We start from the raw sequence: 18,076 nt of genomic DNA on the forward strand, positions 1-18,076 counted from the left end.
ATTTATATAAACTGTATTACCACAATGGCATTTGGCACCGGTGTGTGTGTTATTAGTTATTGGTTGTTGGTTGATATCTCCATATGCAGGTTTCAGAAAGTGGAATGGAACCCTCCCAGGTCTCAAAATATCCATCTCCATGTGTGTGTGTATTCACCTCCTCCAACACAATTCATTGACCAAGTTGTGAAGTTTTCTGTTCTCAAAGTTTCGTGTCGAAGGTTCTCTTCAGGATCGTCACTGAGCCCTGGATAGCTTCCAACTGTGGTTTGTTTGTAGTAATATTCCCAGGGATGGTTTTTATCCCCTGCCGCGTGGCAGAACAGGGATATTGTTGTCACCCAGGGCATCCGGCTGTCCGTCCGGTTGTCCGTCCGTCCGTTCGGGCGCCAACATTTATAGCTGTGAGTGCGATAACTCATAAACTGTTCGCCATGTCGATTTGAAATTTGGGTCACACATGAACCACCTGAAAAGGAAGAACCCTATTGATTTTGGGTGGCCATCTTGAAAAAATGTTTTTTTGCCATATCAATTTGAAATTTGGGTCACACATGTACCACCGGAAAGGAAGAACCCTATTGATTTTGGGCGTGGCCGGATCCAAGATGGCCGACTGTGGCGGCCATATTGAAAAAAATGTTTTTTGTAATAAATGGAAAACCGCTTATCTGATTTCAATTATTTTTGGTTACTACGTTCCTCACCCCTGGGGAACTTTTTCGAGATGATGACCAAATGGTGTCTTGTTTCCAATTCACCTCCCTCATTATCTGGAATATGTATGACCTTTTTCATTCAATGGCGGGGGATTCCCCATCTCTGATGGTATATTTAATATTGTGACGTCCACAGGACTTGAACAGTCCCGCCAACGTAGAATGAGCCGAAACGATGGAGGCGGTTTATTTATTTATAACCCAAACATGGCGGTTCTAATCGCTCTACCGCAAACGGGACGAGGAAGGTGGCACGAGTCACTTTTCACTGAGTTGATGATGTTTATTTGTTTTTATTATTAACCAGAAATAACAAGACTCGGCAAGAAGAGGGATCCGGGGCGATTCGACGGGATGGTGTGGGATCGGGCCTGGGGAAAACACACACAATTCCAATGAATATACAGATCTCAAACCCTCTAAGGTGCCAAGTACACACACACACACACACACACACACACACACACACACACACACACACACACACACACACACACACACAAAACGTAGCTATTTCTGGTGGTCAGGCTGGACCGTGGTGTGGACGCAACTGTCCCTGGATTGGCGTTGGACGAGCTGGCCTTGCTCTCGTCAGGGAGTCAGGAGAAACCGTGGTGCTGTCGACCTCCTGGTCTTGGCCCAAGTCCGCTCACAGCCGCCAGGGAACCAGTTCTGGCACCAAATTGCGAGCAGGAGAGGGAGGCAGGTCCGCCCGCCGTTCGACCCCGTACTCCGAGTCAGCAGAACCCCAGAGCCAACCAAGGTGAGGCACGAGGCTCAGCAAGGCTCCAAGACACGATGAAGAACACAATCGAATCAGCACAACAAGAAGTATGCTTTCCACGCAACCGCCTCCACACCAAAAAAACACGATCTTTTTGTCCCGATCTTCTTCCTCTCCTTTTTCGACCCCGAACAGAACCTTTTTATCCTCCCGTCCTCGTCACTTCCAATCGAGCCGTTTTATTGGCCCACCGCCGTCGCCTTCCGCCAATCGTGATCACGGGGCGGAGCCATCCGCAGCCCTGTCCTGTGACGTCACGGCCAGCCTCCAGGGACTACTAAAAGGGGTTTACGCAGACACACTTACCCTATCCCGTGTCCCTATCTAATTACGTGACAATTATCATTTCCCCCTTGAAGAAATGAACATTTACTAGACAACTTATCACCACTGAATTGCTACTTATTACATCGAGATCCTGGTAAACTCGAACAGCATGGCATACCTAATTAAACATCCTAATTACCCTTTGAATGCATACCCCCCCTCAAACGTAACAATATCTATGTGAGGTTCTTTGTCATCATTCCCAGAGCTCCAACTATCACTGGTACAGCTTTGGCATTCTTCAGTTTCCAGGATCTTTTCACTTCATTCTTGAGGTCTTGTGTTTTGGCATTTTCTTGATTTCTGCATCGTGTAATCAAAATTACTGGTATTAACACCTCAATCAGCAATGCCTTCTCTCTCTTTTTTTGTACTGAAGTATGATATCTGGTCGCAATACTTTGTTTTCGATGTTCACGCTCGATGTGATCATTAGGTCCTACGTGAGCGGTACTTCCTTGTTTTCAATCCATCCTTTTGGTTGATGTTACCACAAATTTTCTAGAACTGAGATATCAAAGTTTTTGCAGATGTGCCTGTGGTTAACATTACAAACTATGTTGTCGTTGTGTGTACAGCTGTTCTGACGAGATGTTTTTATTTATTTGTGTTCGGTCATTAAGCATAACATATCACTCTCTTTGCTCACAGCACCTTCACCCCTCACCTGTCTCTTTTTTTTTTTCTTTCTCATCCACCCCGCACTCTCTCTGTCTGTATCCTCCTCACTCTCCCCTCCGAATAAAATGCATCACTCTCCTCCCACACCTCTGTCGCTCTCTCACTGTCTCTGTCTCTCACTCTCTCCCCCATCCCTCCCTCTCGCAGTGTACAGCAACGTTTTGTGAGGCATTGCTCTCCCCACCTCCACCCCCTTCCTCGCTCTTCTCCCCTTCCTAACTTCCCATTCTTCACCTACTCTTCGCTTCCCCTCCCTTCCCTCTATACTCTTTGCCTCCCTTCCCCTCTCTCTCACTTTCTCTTTCTCCACCCCCTTAACCTTCACACCCTCGCCAGCGAAGCGACGGGTTGTAGTTGCTAGTTATTAATAAATCGGAAGCGAACAAGGCTGCACTTGTACATCACCTGCATTATTTTTTATTTAATTTTGGGAGCAATCGAGGCTGTGCTTCTACAACATATGCTTGTGAATTTCACATTCACGCCTGAAGCACATCAAATAAATCCCATCTAACGTTTTGACCCATTTTAACATTCATGTTTAGTACAAGTGTCACATGATGAAGGTTGTAGCGACTTCTTCCACCCCATATTGAAGAGGGTTTTCTCCCTTGGGTGAAATCCATGTATAGGTGTATATATAGGTTATCGTGGCATTTTCCAAGGCCTCTTCTAATAACAAAAGTAATTACAACACGATTGATAATAGCGTAATGTTAATCCTCCTATTAATTTGCAATTGCTCACTGGCTTTGACACCAATACAAATATTTATTACAGACCCCAGGCATCAAAAAGTTACATATATCGAACAAAATTTCAAATGGAGCACCTCAACATCATTAGAGCATTTAAATTGCATCAGATGTGGCAATAAATGTCGATTGTTGCTCTCAGCTTGCTGGCTTGTTAACAGAAGACTTTTTTTGCATTTTTGCGGCCTCAATCACTTCAACGTTTAGAATCGCATGGGGGCACAGACAACTTACAAGTGTTATTAAAACATAGGGGCAATACCTCTGGGTGCTCACCTGGTAGTGACTGGATAAGATAACCAGGGAACCACAGGTAGGCATGGATGACACAAAAAATAAGTAATGGAGAAGAAAGTAAATACCTATAGATTTTTTTTTTTAATGCCATGAACAAACTTTGGTACATCATGGGTGATGAAGGTTGTGGTCATGTTTCATCGAAATTGTGTGTAGTTTCAGAGAAGAAGGCAAATACATATTTTGGGGGGCACTTCCCTTACACCCCCTTAGACCCCGATTTTTGTAATGTCATGAAAAAAATTTGGTACAGCACAGGTTATGAAGGTTGTGGTGAAGTTTCAATGAATTGCATGTGTAGTTTCTGAGAAGAAAGCAAATACCTATTTTGGGGTCAACCCCTGTAGACCCTCTTCAGGTCCGATTTTTTTTTTTTAATTGCCATGAATAACCTTTGGTACATACACGGTGATGAACATTGTGACAAAGTTTCATCAAGATCGTATATGTAGTTTCAGAGAAGAAGTTGAAAGTATTTGTGGACGGACAAATGGACAGACTGACGGGCCATCCCATAAGCTCCTCAGAACTCCATTCCAGGTAAGCTAAAAACAATATTAATACTATTTAGAACTGCTATTCCATAACTGCTGGCAGTGATGACTGGGTCCCAAGATGTCTGGCTTTGATACAACCCTGCTTTGATACAACACAGGAGTGATGAGTTTCGGACCAAGTAACAGGCCACGTTGCATCTATTTATTACGTACACAGTTCGGCATCAATTTTATTGGTGTTTAAAGAACCTGAACACAAGGTAATAAATGTCACCAGGGGTCCACAGGGTAAAGCGGAACTCCACTGAGTAATACGAAGCCCCCCATACGTCTCTGTACTATGAGGGATTGATGAGTTATGGACATAGTAACGTGCCACATTCAATGTATTCATGATGTAAGTGGTTACCCTTTTTACTGAATACATTAACTCTATCTCTATCTATCTCACTATCTCTATAATATATATATATATATATACACATTTCTTCTTCTCCTCCTCCCCCTCCTCCCCCTCTGCCTCCTCCCCCTCCCCTCCCCCTCCGCCTCCTCCTCCTCCTCCTCCTCCCCCTCCGCCTCCTCCTCCTCCTCCTCCCCTCCCCTCCTCCTCCCCTCCCCCTCCTCCTCCTCCTCCTCCTCCTCCTCCTCCTCCCCTCCCCCCTCCTCCTCCTCCTCCCCCTCCTCCTCCCCCTCCTCCTCCTCCTCCTCCTCCCCCTCCTCCCCCTCTGCCTCCTCCCCCTCCGCCTCCTCCTCCTCCTCCTCCCCCTCCTCCTCCTCCTCCTCCCCCCCCTCCTCCTCCTCCTCCTCCTCCTCCTCCTCCCCTTCCTCCTCCCCCTCCCCCTCCTCCTCACCCTCCTCCCCCTCCTCCTCCTCCACCTCCTCCTCACCCTCCTCCCCCTCCTCCTCCTCCCCCTCCTCCTCACCCCTCCCCCTCCACCTCCTCCTCCTCCTCCTCCTCCACCTCCTCCTCCTCCTCCCCCTCCACCTCCTCCTCCTCCTCCCCCTCCACCTCCTCCTCACCCTCCTCCTCCTCACCCTCCTCCCCCTCCGCCGCCTCCTCCTCCTCCTCCCCCTCCACCTCCTCCTCCCCTCCTCCTCCTCACCCTCCTCCTCCTCACCCTCCTCCTCCTCCTCCTCCTCGCCCTCTTCCTCCTCCTCCTCGCCCTCTTCCTCCTCACCCTCCTCCTCCTCCTCCTCCTCCTCCTCACCCTCCTCCTCCTCCTCCTCCTCCTCCTCCTCACCCTCCTCCTCCTCCTCCTCCTCCTCCTCCTCACCCTCCTCCTCCTCACCCTCCTCCTCCTCACCCTCCTCCTCATCCTCCTCCTCCTCACCCTCCTCCTCCCCCTCACCCTCCTCCTCCTCCTCCCCCTCCTCCTCCTCCTCCCCCTCCTCCCCCTCCTCCTCCTCCTCCTCCCCCTCCTCCCCCTCCTCCTCCTCCTCCTCCCTCCTCCTCCTCCCCTCCACCTCCCCCTCCTCCCCTCCTCCTCCTCCTCCTCCTCCTCCTCCTCCTCCTCCTCCTCCTCCTCCTCCTCCTCCCTCCTCCTCCTCCTCCCTCCTCCTCCTCCCTCCTCCTCCTCCCTCCTCCTCCCTCCTCCCTCCTCCTCCTCACCCTCCTCCTCCTCCTCCTCCTCCTCCTCCCCCTCCTCCTCATCCTCCTCCTCCTCCTCCTCACCCTCCTCCTCCTCCTCCTCCTCCTCCTCCTCCTCCTCCTCCTCCTCCTCCCTCCTCCTCCTCCTCCTCCTCCTCCTCCTCCTCCTCCTCCTCCTCCTCCCCCTCCTCCTCCTCCTCCTCCTCCTCCTCCTCCCTCCTCCTCCTCCTCCTCCTCCCCTCCTCCTCCTCCCCCTCCCTCCTCCTCCTCCCCCTCCTCCTCCTCCTCCCCTCCCCCTCCTCCTCCTCCCCTGCGACTTCTTTCTTTCTTTTCTTTGGGGTTTTTGTGCAAATGTCTGTGGGTGGCGCCAGCCTGGCTCAAGTGGTATTGTTTTCAGTGTTGCCGTGTGTACGCGTATTCGGTTGTAGCTCTGCATCGTTTATTTTGTTTTAATTGCTATATGTGCATTTTTCATTACTGTATGACTGTAAATACGTGCCTTCCGTGCTTTTCTGTGTGTGTGTGTGTGTGTGTGTGTGTGTGTGTGTGTGTGTGTGTGTGTGTGTGTGCGTGCGTGTGCGTGTGTGTGTGTGTGTGTGTGTGTGTGTGTGTGTGTGTGTGAATAAAAATGCTTGCTCATTGAACTGTTCCCGCTCAGCTTCGTCTCTTTTCCTTTTTTATTGACACTCCATCTTGCATCAAGGAAAGGGTTCGAAGTGGGTGCAACAGCCCGGTAATTAATTGGAACCGTCAAGGCCGACGATAACACCGCTCGGTTATCACTGTAGCACGGAACGGACCGCTTAAGCGGTTCGTGTCCGGAGTCGGCCTGTGGCGTGGTAAGATCGCCCGGTCGACCATCCGCGCAGGTACTTGGGTAGATCGAATTTGGCGAGCAACCCTATCCTGCGCGGGTGGGCAATTGGCACGGTCGTGGTGGGGTTAAACCCCTACCCGTGACTAGCTCCCGGCTTTGTTCAGAGAGTGTCACGACTGAATTGTCCGTCCGGTGGGCGACGTGCCGCGATTCGAGTTACGTGGCCGTCCGCACGCTGGCGGGCGCGAATTCACAACGATATATATATATATATATATATATATATATATATATATATATATATATATATATATATATATATATATATATATATATATATATATATATATATATATTGTTACGGCTGTGGAAATTTGCAGAGCACCATATAGGTCCTTCGTTCAGTTATTCTGGTAAGTCTGTGTTCAGATAGATTTCCCCACCGTGTCTAAGGCCAAAAAAAAAAAAAATGTTGCATTGGCGTAACCCGCCCGACCCTAAAAATTCTGCCGACCCTACGTTTTTTTTTTGTTTTTTTGCTATCGAAAAATTTTGCCGACCCTATTTTATTGCTATTTTTGTTGTTTTGCTATCGTTTTGAAGTATCTTGTTGATTGCGATCGCGATCGCAAAAACCCGGAAGTGTTTCGGACAGAACCTGCCGACAAAAAGGGTGGTACTCGAGCCGGGGGAGATTTTGGGAGGGATTTATTAGGAAAAAAAATAAAAAAAGATCCCGACCGACCTACCCTATTTTTCAGTGACCCGTTAGGCCAAAAAAAAAAAAATGTTGCATTGGCGTAACCCGCCCGACCCTAAAAATTCCGCCGACCCTACGTTTTTTTTTTTGTTTTTTTGCTATCGAAAAATTTTGCCGACCCTATTTTATTGCTATTTTTGTTGTTTTGCTATCGTTTTCAAGTATCTTGTTGATTGCGATCGCGATCGCAAAAACCCGGAAGTGTTTCGGACAGAACCCGCCGACAAAAAGGGTGGTACTCGAGCCGCGGGAGATTTTGGGAGGGATTTATTAGAAAAAAAAAAAAAAAAAAAAAAAAGATCCCGACCGACCTACCCTATTTTTCAGTGACCCGTTACGCCAATGCAACATTTTTTTTTTTTTGGCCTTACGCCAATGCAACATTTTTTTTTTTTGGCCTAATTGGAATTATTCGTATGATCAGGGCTGTGATCTTTGAGTTGGCCATTATTCTTTTGCTATCGTTATTTTGGACCAACCGCTCCACAACAACCACCTCCACCACCAACATCGCTCTCAACAACCACCTTAACCACCACCGCCCAACAACACCACCCTCACGACCACCGCAAACGCCAGCATCAACCATCTCCACAACAACAACCACAGCCACCTTCCCCACAACCGCATTTCAACGACCACACCACCAACCTCTCCACATCAAATAACGTCTCTGCCATGGATACTCATCAAGAAAGGAAAACCAGTTGCCCCCGCGGAGTGCGGGCAGAACCACAGCTCCGAAGAGAGAAGTTCCGATAACACCTGGGATTTCCCCTTCCCCTTTCCTTGCTTTCCCGCGAGCTGGGACAGGGGAGGGGCGGATCGAGCCAGGGTTCAAAGTTGATGTAAAGGAGGGGCCTCATTTTGGGTGGACAATGCCCCCGGCAACACCTACCCTTGGGGGCAACAGCAACAAAACTTCTAGAATTCTTCCCCCGCACGCCGCGAAGGGAGGGGCGAAGTGCCATGGAGATAAAAGGGCACGTGGAATGAAAGGTCGCTCTCGGTGTGGGTCGCGCTCTATGTCTCTCTCTCTCAGTCAGTCAGTCGTTTCTGGGTTGTCGAGTTGGCTCTGCGCGGAGAGAGAGTCGTCGGTGCTCGAGGTTGTGGAGGTGTGTGGAAAGGAGGAGAGAGCGTAGAGCAGCGGAGCCGAGGCGCGTGGCCTGCCGAGCCGTGCCTTACCGTGGGTCTTGTAGACGGGACGTCGCAGGTCGCCCCAGCGAGGTGAAGGTAGCCAGCCCAGTCTCGCGGAGCCTCTGCGGTCTACACGGCTCCGTGTCAATAAAGACCCCAAGGGGTCCAGTCTGCCCCTCATCTGTCCTGGGGATTTTCTTTGCTTTTGAATGAATGTTGTGGTACCATGTCCGCAAGTAGAATTGTTAAGTGCATGTACATAATAAATAGACGGTTGTAGCTCTTTGTCTTGCTCGTGTCTTGTCTACATTCTTACTACTCCCATTCTTCGTCTTGCTTGTATTACATGTATTGCTTTGACAAATTGCTTGATTGATACATGACTGCATATGTGTTGTTTGTAAATAAATGTGCTTGTTTAAATGTACCCCGTTCGTTGCGTCTTTCCCCTAATTGAACTGCCATCTTGTACTCGGAATATAGTTGGTTTTTAAAAAGCCGGTAAAGCGATCGGGTCCAACGGGGATCGCGATAACACCCCGCACAGTTATCCCAAATGGAGCGAGCTGTATTAAGCTGCTCGTGTCCCAGCGGCCCCGTTGAGGTCCAATTTCTCGTTAATCTACCCGTGTGATTAATTAGGTAAATCGAAGATTTGGCAATCGGACCCTGTCGCGTGGGAAGAGTGTGGACAAGGTTGTGGTGTGCTTAAAAACACACCTGTGGCTGGGTTTCCGCATTGATCCGGAAAGCCGTGACTGGATTGTCCGTTCGGTGGGCGAAGCGACCGCTATTGGTTAGACGCGGTCGTTCAAACACTGACGGCTGGGAATTCAACAACACTGGTGTTCAGGAGTGTCGGATTCAAATCCATCCCTCCTCCAACTAAATTAACGGGAATCGGACCAAGGGTGTGTGGAGCGACCCTCGGTTCCCATTAAATTGCGGGCTTTAAAATTTATTCCGATAAGCAAGATGGCAGGTCAGGTTAGATCTGTGACCTGCTACAGGTACCATGTAAACCTGTACTAACCTGTTCCATGGTCGGGTTGTCGGCGACTAAACCGTCTCCCCTACCAGGTTTTCTGGTGAGGAGGGTGTTTGGATATGGACACCCAGCAGGATTAAAAACAAAACCTGTCAAAGGGCGGAGGAGCTCCTTGTGAGCCAACGGCCATCCATATCTATTGCCCAACTGTGTCTGCGGACGTCCTCTTGCAGTTGGGTTACTTTTTATTAGGAGGTTGGTGGCAGGATTTGCACTCCGGCCACCGTAAAACCCTTCATTCCGCAAAACGCAAAAACGCAAAAAAATCTGAAAACCCACTCCGTGGGAGTACCTCCTGTGCAGCTTCCCTTCGCAGGGCAGCTCACCGGATGACGGGATTGGGGAAAAGCTTTCGGGACCCCAAATCTTTGATGATAAGAAGGAAACCACGGGGTAACATTCCTGGGTCTGATTGCGGGAGAGTGTCGGAGTGGTGCTGAGCTGTCGTCCACCAGACGGTTAACCTGAGGCGGTCCCTTCGGGTGGGTGCCTGGAATGTCCTATCCCTAAGAGAGGATGATCACCTGTCTCTGTTATCATCTGAGCCCAAGCGTTTGGACATCGGGATTGCAGCTCTCTCTGAGGTTCGTAGACCGGATTGCGGCGAGATAATGGTGGGTGGTTCCACCTACTATTGGTCTGGTCGCTCTGATGGTTACCATACCCAAGGAGTTGCTGTACCTGTGTCCAATAAGCTGACCCCAATGATAATTGAGGTAACACCGGTCAACGAGCATATTATGAGATAAGGATTCGTCACTCCTTAGGTGTCATTTCCCTGGTCTCTGTTTATGCTCCGACTGAGGCGAGTGATCTCACCGTGAAGGATGCATTCTACGCCACGCTCGAGTCTGTGGTTGATTAGTGCCCCAGACGAGATACACTTCTAGTCTTGGGGGATTTCAATGCATCGACTGGAACTGATAGGGATGGTTATGAGGCGTGTGTTGGTCCCCATGGGTCAGGAACTATGAACCAGAATAGCACTAAGTTCCTTGACTTTGCAAGAAGTCATGGACTTAGGGTGGCTGGTTCATGGTTTCAGCGCCCACAAGCTCATCGCTGGACTTGGTATTCCAACGCTGGCGGTGCGGCAAAGGAGATTGACCATGTCCTCATTGACGGTCATTGGAGGATGATCCAGAACTGCAGGGTCTACCGGAGTGCTCAGTTCCTCAATACTGACCACAGGCTTGTTGTAGCAACTCTAAAGCTGCACCTTAAATCCTGGAGAATGGTACCATCCCAGCCGAGGCTGGATGTTGGCAAGCTCAGGGATGAGAGAGTAGCTGAGGAGTTTGCGAAACAGGCTGAGTGGACACTTGGGGGGTCTGGGTGCTTTGGGGGGTCCTGAAGAGTTGTGGAGTACCTTCAAGACCTCCGTCCTTGATGTTGCCGGTGGATGTCTTGGAACTCACCGTAGGGCAAAGAAGAATTTTGGCTCTCAAGGGACACTGGATACCATTGACCAGAGTCACAGGGCCAGGCTGAATGACAGAGCTGAGCTGTTCAGAGAGCTGAGGGGTAAAACTGTACGTGCACTGAGGGTGGACAAGGAGGCCTTTGTGCGAGGAATCTGTGAGGGGGTAGAGCATCACCTGTGGACAGGTGATTCTCGTCCCGCTTACAGGGGAATTCGCGCATTGCGTTCATCCATGCCCATCCCTCGGAGCACTGCAGTTTGAGCAGAGAGTGGTAGACTTTTGACAGAGGAGTCTGAAGTGAATGCCCAATGGGCCGGTTACTTTGAGCGGTTGTACCAGGCTGATCCCCCAGCTGTCGAGTTGGACGTCAAGGGTGTTACAATCCCTGTTGCTGACACTCACATCAACTGTGGTCCACCTTCGCTTGTGGAAACACGGGCTGCGGTGAACCAGTTGAAACGGGGCAAAGCTCCAGGGATCTGTGGCATCCATGCTGAACTTCTCAAGGCTGGTGGAAATGCTGCACTCGTGTCGTTGCATGCAGTTTTGTGCTCTGCCTGGAACACAGGCATCATCCCAACTGATTGGAAGAGGGGCTTTGTTGTTCCTCTCTGGAAAGGGAAGGATGATCGCCAAGACTGCAACAACTACCGAGGGGTGACGCTGCTCTCAGTGCCGGGCAAGGTCTTTGCTCGGATAATTCTTGATAGGGTTCGCCACCATCTGCATGAGCACCAGCGTCCAGAGCAGTCAGGCTTTACACCAAAGAGGTCAACGATTGACCGTATCCTTGCCCTTCGTGTCCTCACCGAACGCAGACGAGAGTTTCGGCAGGGGCTGCTTACAGCCTATGTCGATCTCTGTAAAGCATTCGATTCAGTGAATCGGGATGTCTTCTGGAGGATTCTTGGTCTTCGTGGGGTGCCACCAAAACTGATCGATCTGATGTCTGAACTCTACTCTGGTACTGAGAGTGCTGTGAAGTGTGGTGGTACCATCTCTGACTTATTTCCAGTTGTTACTGGAGTTCGTCAGGGGTGTGTACTGGCCCCGCCACTTTTCAGCACTTCTATGGACTGGATTTTAGGGAGGATGTCGGAGAGATCAAGCTGCGGTGCATCGTTTGGGAATGTCAAGATCTTGGACCTTGATTTTGCAGATGATGCAGTCATCTTTGCGGAGACTTTAGATATCCTTTTGGGGGCCTTCGAGGTGGTGAATGAGGAGTCGGAGCCGCTGGGATTACGGGTTTCTTGGGTCAAAACTAAGATTCAGGCTTTCAATGACATCTTGGATGCTGGTGTCCTGTCTGTGTCTGTTTGTGGTGAGGATGTTGAGGTCGTGGAGAGATTCACTTACCTTGGCAGTGATATTCATGTCTCTGCTGGCTGTGAGTCAGAGGTCAATAGACGTCTGGGTCGGGCCTGGGGAGCCATGGATTCATTGGATCATGGAGTGTGGCGCTGCCGGTGCCTGTGCGGGAGGACGAAAGTCTGAGTCTTCAGGTCCTTGGTACTTCCAGTCTTGCTCTATGGATGCGAGACTTGGACTCTGACCAAGGATCTGAGATGGAGACTTAATTCCTTTGGTACCAGGTCTCTTCGGAGAATCCTTGGCTCTCGCTGGTCGGATTTTGTGTCCAACGAGCGGTTGCTGAGAGAAACTCGGATGAGATTTGTTACCTGCATAGTCCGTGAGCGTCAGTTGCGGCTGTATGGACATGTGGCTCGTTTTCTTGACACTGATCCTGCTCACCAGATTCTCTCAGCGAGGGAGTCTCATGAGTGGAGGAGGCCAGTGGGCCGACCACGTGCCTCGTGGTTGCAGTAGGGTGACCATCTCAAGGAGATGGGGATGGGCCTGGCATCTGCCTGGGGGATGGCCAGACGGAGGCCCCTGGAGCTGGAGTACTGGCGGAAAGTGGATGCAGCGACGCGCTGTTCTGGCACATGCTCCCATAACTGACCTGACACGATGGCGGTTCAGGGCGAACGGGTGCAGGGTGGATTAGAAATGTGTTTGAATGTAGGATCCATGGCCCGGGACGGTTCTTTTTATGACCCCACCACTAATTTTAATCAGTGGGGCCGCTCATCCTAGATTGAGCACGAACTTTGCCGGCAGTCACAAAATAGTGGCGTGATCGCACCTCAGTGCAACATGGAGCAGGCTGCTATTATTAGCACAGCGAACGGCAGGACACGAGGCGGGTGTTCCCAGCCACCGTTTCAAACCACGTGGTCATGGCAGGCGGACATTGGCGGGCTTCGGACACAAATGGAGGAACAATGGAAAACCGAGCTGGAAGAGGAAAAACGCAAACACAATTTGGAATTAGAAAAACTGAAGCAAGAGGTAGAAAGAGGCAATTGGGACAGAGAAAGCCTAGAAGAGATGATAAAAATGAAAGAGAAACGCCTGGAGGAACTAAAGGAATATGGTAAGAAAATCAACGAATTGTTGAAGGGAGAATGGAAAAGAAGTGATGAGGCCAGAAAGGAAAAATGGGGAAAAATTTCTGAGTGCAGGAACACCAAAGCAGAGAGAGAGAGAGAATTACAAAATGAACTGAGGGTGTTAAGAGAGGAAAGAACGAGAACAGAGAATGAAACGCTAAGGAACCACACTGTGCAGATCGAACAGTTAGAAGCCAAAGCAAGGTTAGAGTGTGAGGAGGTGAGAGAGGAATTAGAAAGAAAAGCTTCTGAGTTACAGAAACACCAAAGCAGAGAGAGAGAATTACAAAACAAACTGAGGATGTTAAGAGAGGAAAGAACGAGAACGGAGGATGAAACGTTAAGGAACCACACTGTGCAGAGCGAACAGCTGGAAGCCAAGGCCAGATTAAAGAATGAGATGCAAGAAAGAGTAGTGAAAGAAGAAGGAATGAAACAGGAAAAGGAGATTAACCAATTGAAGGAAACACCGAGATTGCAGAATGAGGAACAAGAGAGACAGTGGAATAAAAAGCAAAAAGAGTATGAATTTGAAACTGAACAACAAAAGGAAAAAACAAGGTTGGAGTGCGAGGAGATAGTGACAGAACAAGGAATGAAACAGGAAAGGGAGATTAACCAATTGAAGGAAACACTGAGATTGCAGAATGAGGAACAAGAGAGACAGTGGAATAAAAAGCAAAAAGAGTATGAATTTGAAACTGAACAACAAAAGGAAAAAACAAGGTTGGAGTGCGAGGAGATTGTGACTGAACAAGGAATGAAACAGGAAAGGGAGATTAACCAATTGAGGGAAACTATGAGATTGGAGAAGGAAGAACGTGAGAGACAGTGGGATAGAAAACAAAAAGAACATTAATTTGAGGTTGACCAATTGAAAGAAAAAGCAAGGTTGGAGTACGAGGAGATCGTGAAAGAACAAGGAATAAAACAGGAAAGGGAGCTGAACAAATTGAAAGAAACGATGAGATTGGAGAATGAAGAACGTGAGCGACGGTCTGGTGGAAAACAAAAACAATATGAGTTTGAAATTACCCAACTCAAGGAAACAGCAAAATTTGAGTCCACGGAGATGGAAAAGCTCCGGAAAGAAAATGAACGATTAAAGAGGCTCAGAGAGGAAGAACGACTCAAATGGGGAGGAAGAAAAGGAAATAATAAAGGAGGTAGCGGTAACAACGACGGAGACGCAGGAAATAGAAATAACAGAGACACGGGAGATAGAGGAGAGAGGGGGTGAAGTGGACGATACAAAGGACGAACACACATACATGGAGGTAGTGAGGGACAATGGGGTTGATCTTGAGGAATGTGTTGGGACTCGATGCAAGCAGTAGGATAGCCTCCTTCAGGAACGAAGGGAGGAAATGTGCCCCCTTGAGGCGGATAGCGACCTGGTGAGTCTGGTCGAGCCTTGCGAGGTAGAGGGGGCGAGTGCTATGAATGGGTGCACGCGGAGCTTGGGGGGTATGGAGGTCCCGGGAACCCTTGTGGTGACGCAAATCCCCAGCGTCGTCGTCCCGGTGTGTGTGTGTGTGTGTACAAGTGAGTCGAAATGTGTGCTAGAAAGCATGCATAGCGTGAGTGTTATGGCGTGTGTAAGCGATTTCCCCGTGTGTGAGGGAAACCGCATGTGTGAGTGATATGGTGTGCCTGGTAGCGAGTGTGCCGAAATATGTGCCTTCCAGCATGCCGTGTGTAAAGGAAACACCGAGTGTGGAAGGAACAGAGTGTGCGAGGGAAACAGCGTGTGTGGTTTCGAAGTGTGTGAGAGAAACACCGAAGGTGGAAGGAACAGTGTGTGTGAGAGAGACCGTGTATGTGAGAGAGATGGCGGTTGGCATGGGCGAACATGCAACCGCATGTCTGAGTGTCATGGCGAGGTGTGTGAGCGTCGTGGCACATGGAAGTTTGTGCGCGAGAGTGCGACGACGATGCTGCCTGACTGTGGACAAAGGCCGAGTAGCGGCCGTAGCTGCATTGGTGACCGTGCCAGGTTTGCACAGCAGCGCGCGTGGGGTCCGTGCCATGCAACGCACAAGGCCGCCACGTGAGCGCTTGCGGGAGTGAAGCCCGGTCTGTAAACGCACGTGGTGGATTCGCCGATCCCGTGGACGGACAGAAGGTAGGCTGGATAATGGATTTGGACCGGATGGGTTCTCCAGGCGGGCATGTGTGTTAAGCTCCGACGAGCAGAGCACATGTGTTCGTGTGGGGAACCCCTCGAAACGCGAGGCTTGTTTTTGATGGGCAGGGTGACGTCGTGGCTGCAGGGTTGGAATCTGGCAGAAAGGAAATCCCTGCCGGATGGTACCGTCCGAGGAGGGACGAGATGCGTGTATAGCTGCCATGACGTCACGGGGAAAGGAGCGCAGGTTGCGAGTTGCCGCGCTGGTGCATGCATAAAAAAAAGGCAAGTCTCGCTTCGGGTGAACAGGATTCTCTGGGCAAGGAGTGGAAGACCCCCTGTCAGGGGGGCACAGGAACTACTAGTTAGGGGGATGGGTTAGCGATAGTTAGACCGGCTTCATGGGGCAGGGACAAGTCCTCATGGAGCCCGTGGAATGGATAAGTTTGAGGGATTTCAGTTTAGATTTAGGAAATGGGAATTTTTTGGATTTTTGGAGACATGGACAGACTGGAAATGTGTAGTGGAGACGTAGTTTAGCTACGTAGAGTAAATGTAACTTGCATTGATGCAAGGGATCACGAGGGAACACGAGTTAGCTAGTGTATTTAGTTAGAAGGATGGCAGAATAGAGTGTTAGTGTGAGTTGTGAAATGGAAAGTGTGTGAGGAATGAGTGTGGGACAGTGGGCCCCAAGTGTGTGAGTGGAGCGAATGTGGTATGCATGGTGTGAATGACTGGTTGGGTGGAGGAGTGATTCCCACCCAAGTGACCCCAGGGTCAGTTTAATGTTAGCTCGTGGGTTATTCAAATTTACTAACAGGAGGTCGTTTTGTTGGTGTCGAGAGAAGGCACGAAACCCGTTTGGAGGGGTGCAGGAGTTCATGGACCGGCTGGGAGCGTGGTTGTGTAAAGTTGAGTATTTGTTTAGTGGGCATCTCGGGCACCGGACTAGTCGGCCAGAGTAGGCCAAGGGCCCAAGAGGGGCCGGGATAGTGTGGTGGGCACGGTCGACCTGTTGGAAACCGGACCCGTAGCGCCAGAATGCCACGGGGGCAGTGTAGTGGGCACGGGCGAACCTCGGAAAGGGACCCGGGGCATCAACACGCCACGTGAGCATCAGAGGGGGGCAATGCCAGAGAGGGCAACCCCCCGCGTTGTAGGGAGCAGCTAGGCTCGGAGGCAGCCTGCGGGCCTGGGGGTGCCATGGTTAGAGTTCGGCAGAGGGGGAGTTCCTGCCAGTTGAGCCACGCTGCCCAGCCAGGAAATTGTGCGAGGGCACGTATGAAAATTTGAGGGCAAGGCCCAAATTTATAATTGACACAAACACAGCCGACGGAAATCATGGTTTTTAGAACCGATAGTTTTAAAGTGTGAGGCGTTTTTGGAAAGTCCCGGGGTAGTTTCAGGTTAATGAATGTTAGGGTAGATAGGAGATGTACCCCTTCGCACCATCCATCCCTTCGCTCATTGTCGGCCGCTGGACTCACCTTGGTAGGTCGCTGAACTCTGAGGAGGCTATTCTGAGGCTTCGTTGGGCCTCGAGACAGGACGCTAGTCTCTCCCTATTCCCCTCCAGAGAGTTAACGTAGGGGTTCGGGAGTAGGCTAGGTGGACATGATAGGCTAGCCGGACATTGACGATAAAGGGGGTTAGGGAGACAATTATATAAGGGAAATAAACATAAAGAGGGGTAAAATTTTGTTGTGTTTTGTGTCAAATTAAGGGAGTGGGTATGGACAGAGACAGGCAAAGGCAATAGAGTGGGGGGAGACAGTTGGCTCGGTCCTAGCCTGCCTTCAGAGCGGTTGGCACCACCACACTCCCTCCAGACCTGATGGGACCGCACCAGAGGCCGGCCAGCTTCATTGCCGGCCTGTTGTGCTGAAGCCGCCTGTTCTGCATGGACTTGCCTTGCCATGCCTTGTCTGCCATGATCCCATGCCTGCTAGCCCTTGTTTGCGTTTGCCCCTGTGTCCATCCATCACCATGTGCGCCAGGACCATCTAGTTTTGCAAGGACTGCCCTGCAGGCAGCCCGTGCATCCATCATACTCATTTGTGTTTTGCGACCATCTCCATCCATTCCTCTGCATCAATGGACTTTCAAATGACTTTTACCTTCTCCCCTTTCACAGATCACAGGTCCTTGGCCATGGTTAAGTAATGGATAAGTTGAGTGGAAATTGTAAATACGTGGAACCCCATCTGCATGTTTGTTTTAGCGCGGGCAATTTTAGTTAAGTTGTCCGAATGAGTCTGAGAGTTTGTTTAGTTAGTTACGCAGCGCATTAGGTTATTTATTTTTGGGACACATATAAAGAAATGTCACACTCAGGGATGCGAAGGTAGAACGTACTAGGGGAAAACTTACACATGCCGGTCACACGAAAATTTGATGACTCGGGACGAGTCTGTAAAAAGGGGAGGGGGTAGTGTTACGCATTTGGGAATTCAATTGCACACAACATACAGGTTCCTTTCGTCAGCGATGTTGATAAGTGCTTGTTCCCTAGATAGCTCACCTTCCATTGTTTAAATGTTCAGAAATAGATGAGATGCGCTGCGGATTGATTTAATAGTTAGGGAACGAAGAATGGAGACATCGCTCCCCCTCTTCTGCGAAGAGGAAGAACCACTCTGCCATCCGGTGAATCAT

This window comes from Eptatretus burgeri, chromosome 5 (assembly GCF_056783735.1).
Source record: "Eptatretus burgeri isolate ZD-2024b chromosome 5, Ebu_testis_v1, whole genome shotgun sequence".
Taxonomy (NCBI): Eukaryota; Metazoa; Chordata; class Myxini; order Myxiniformes; family Myxinidae; genus Eptatretus; species Eptatretus burgeri.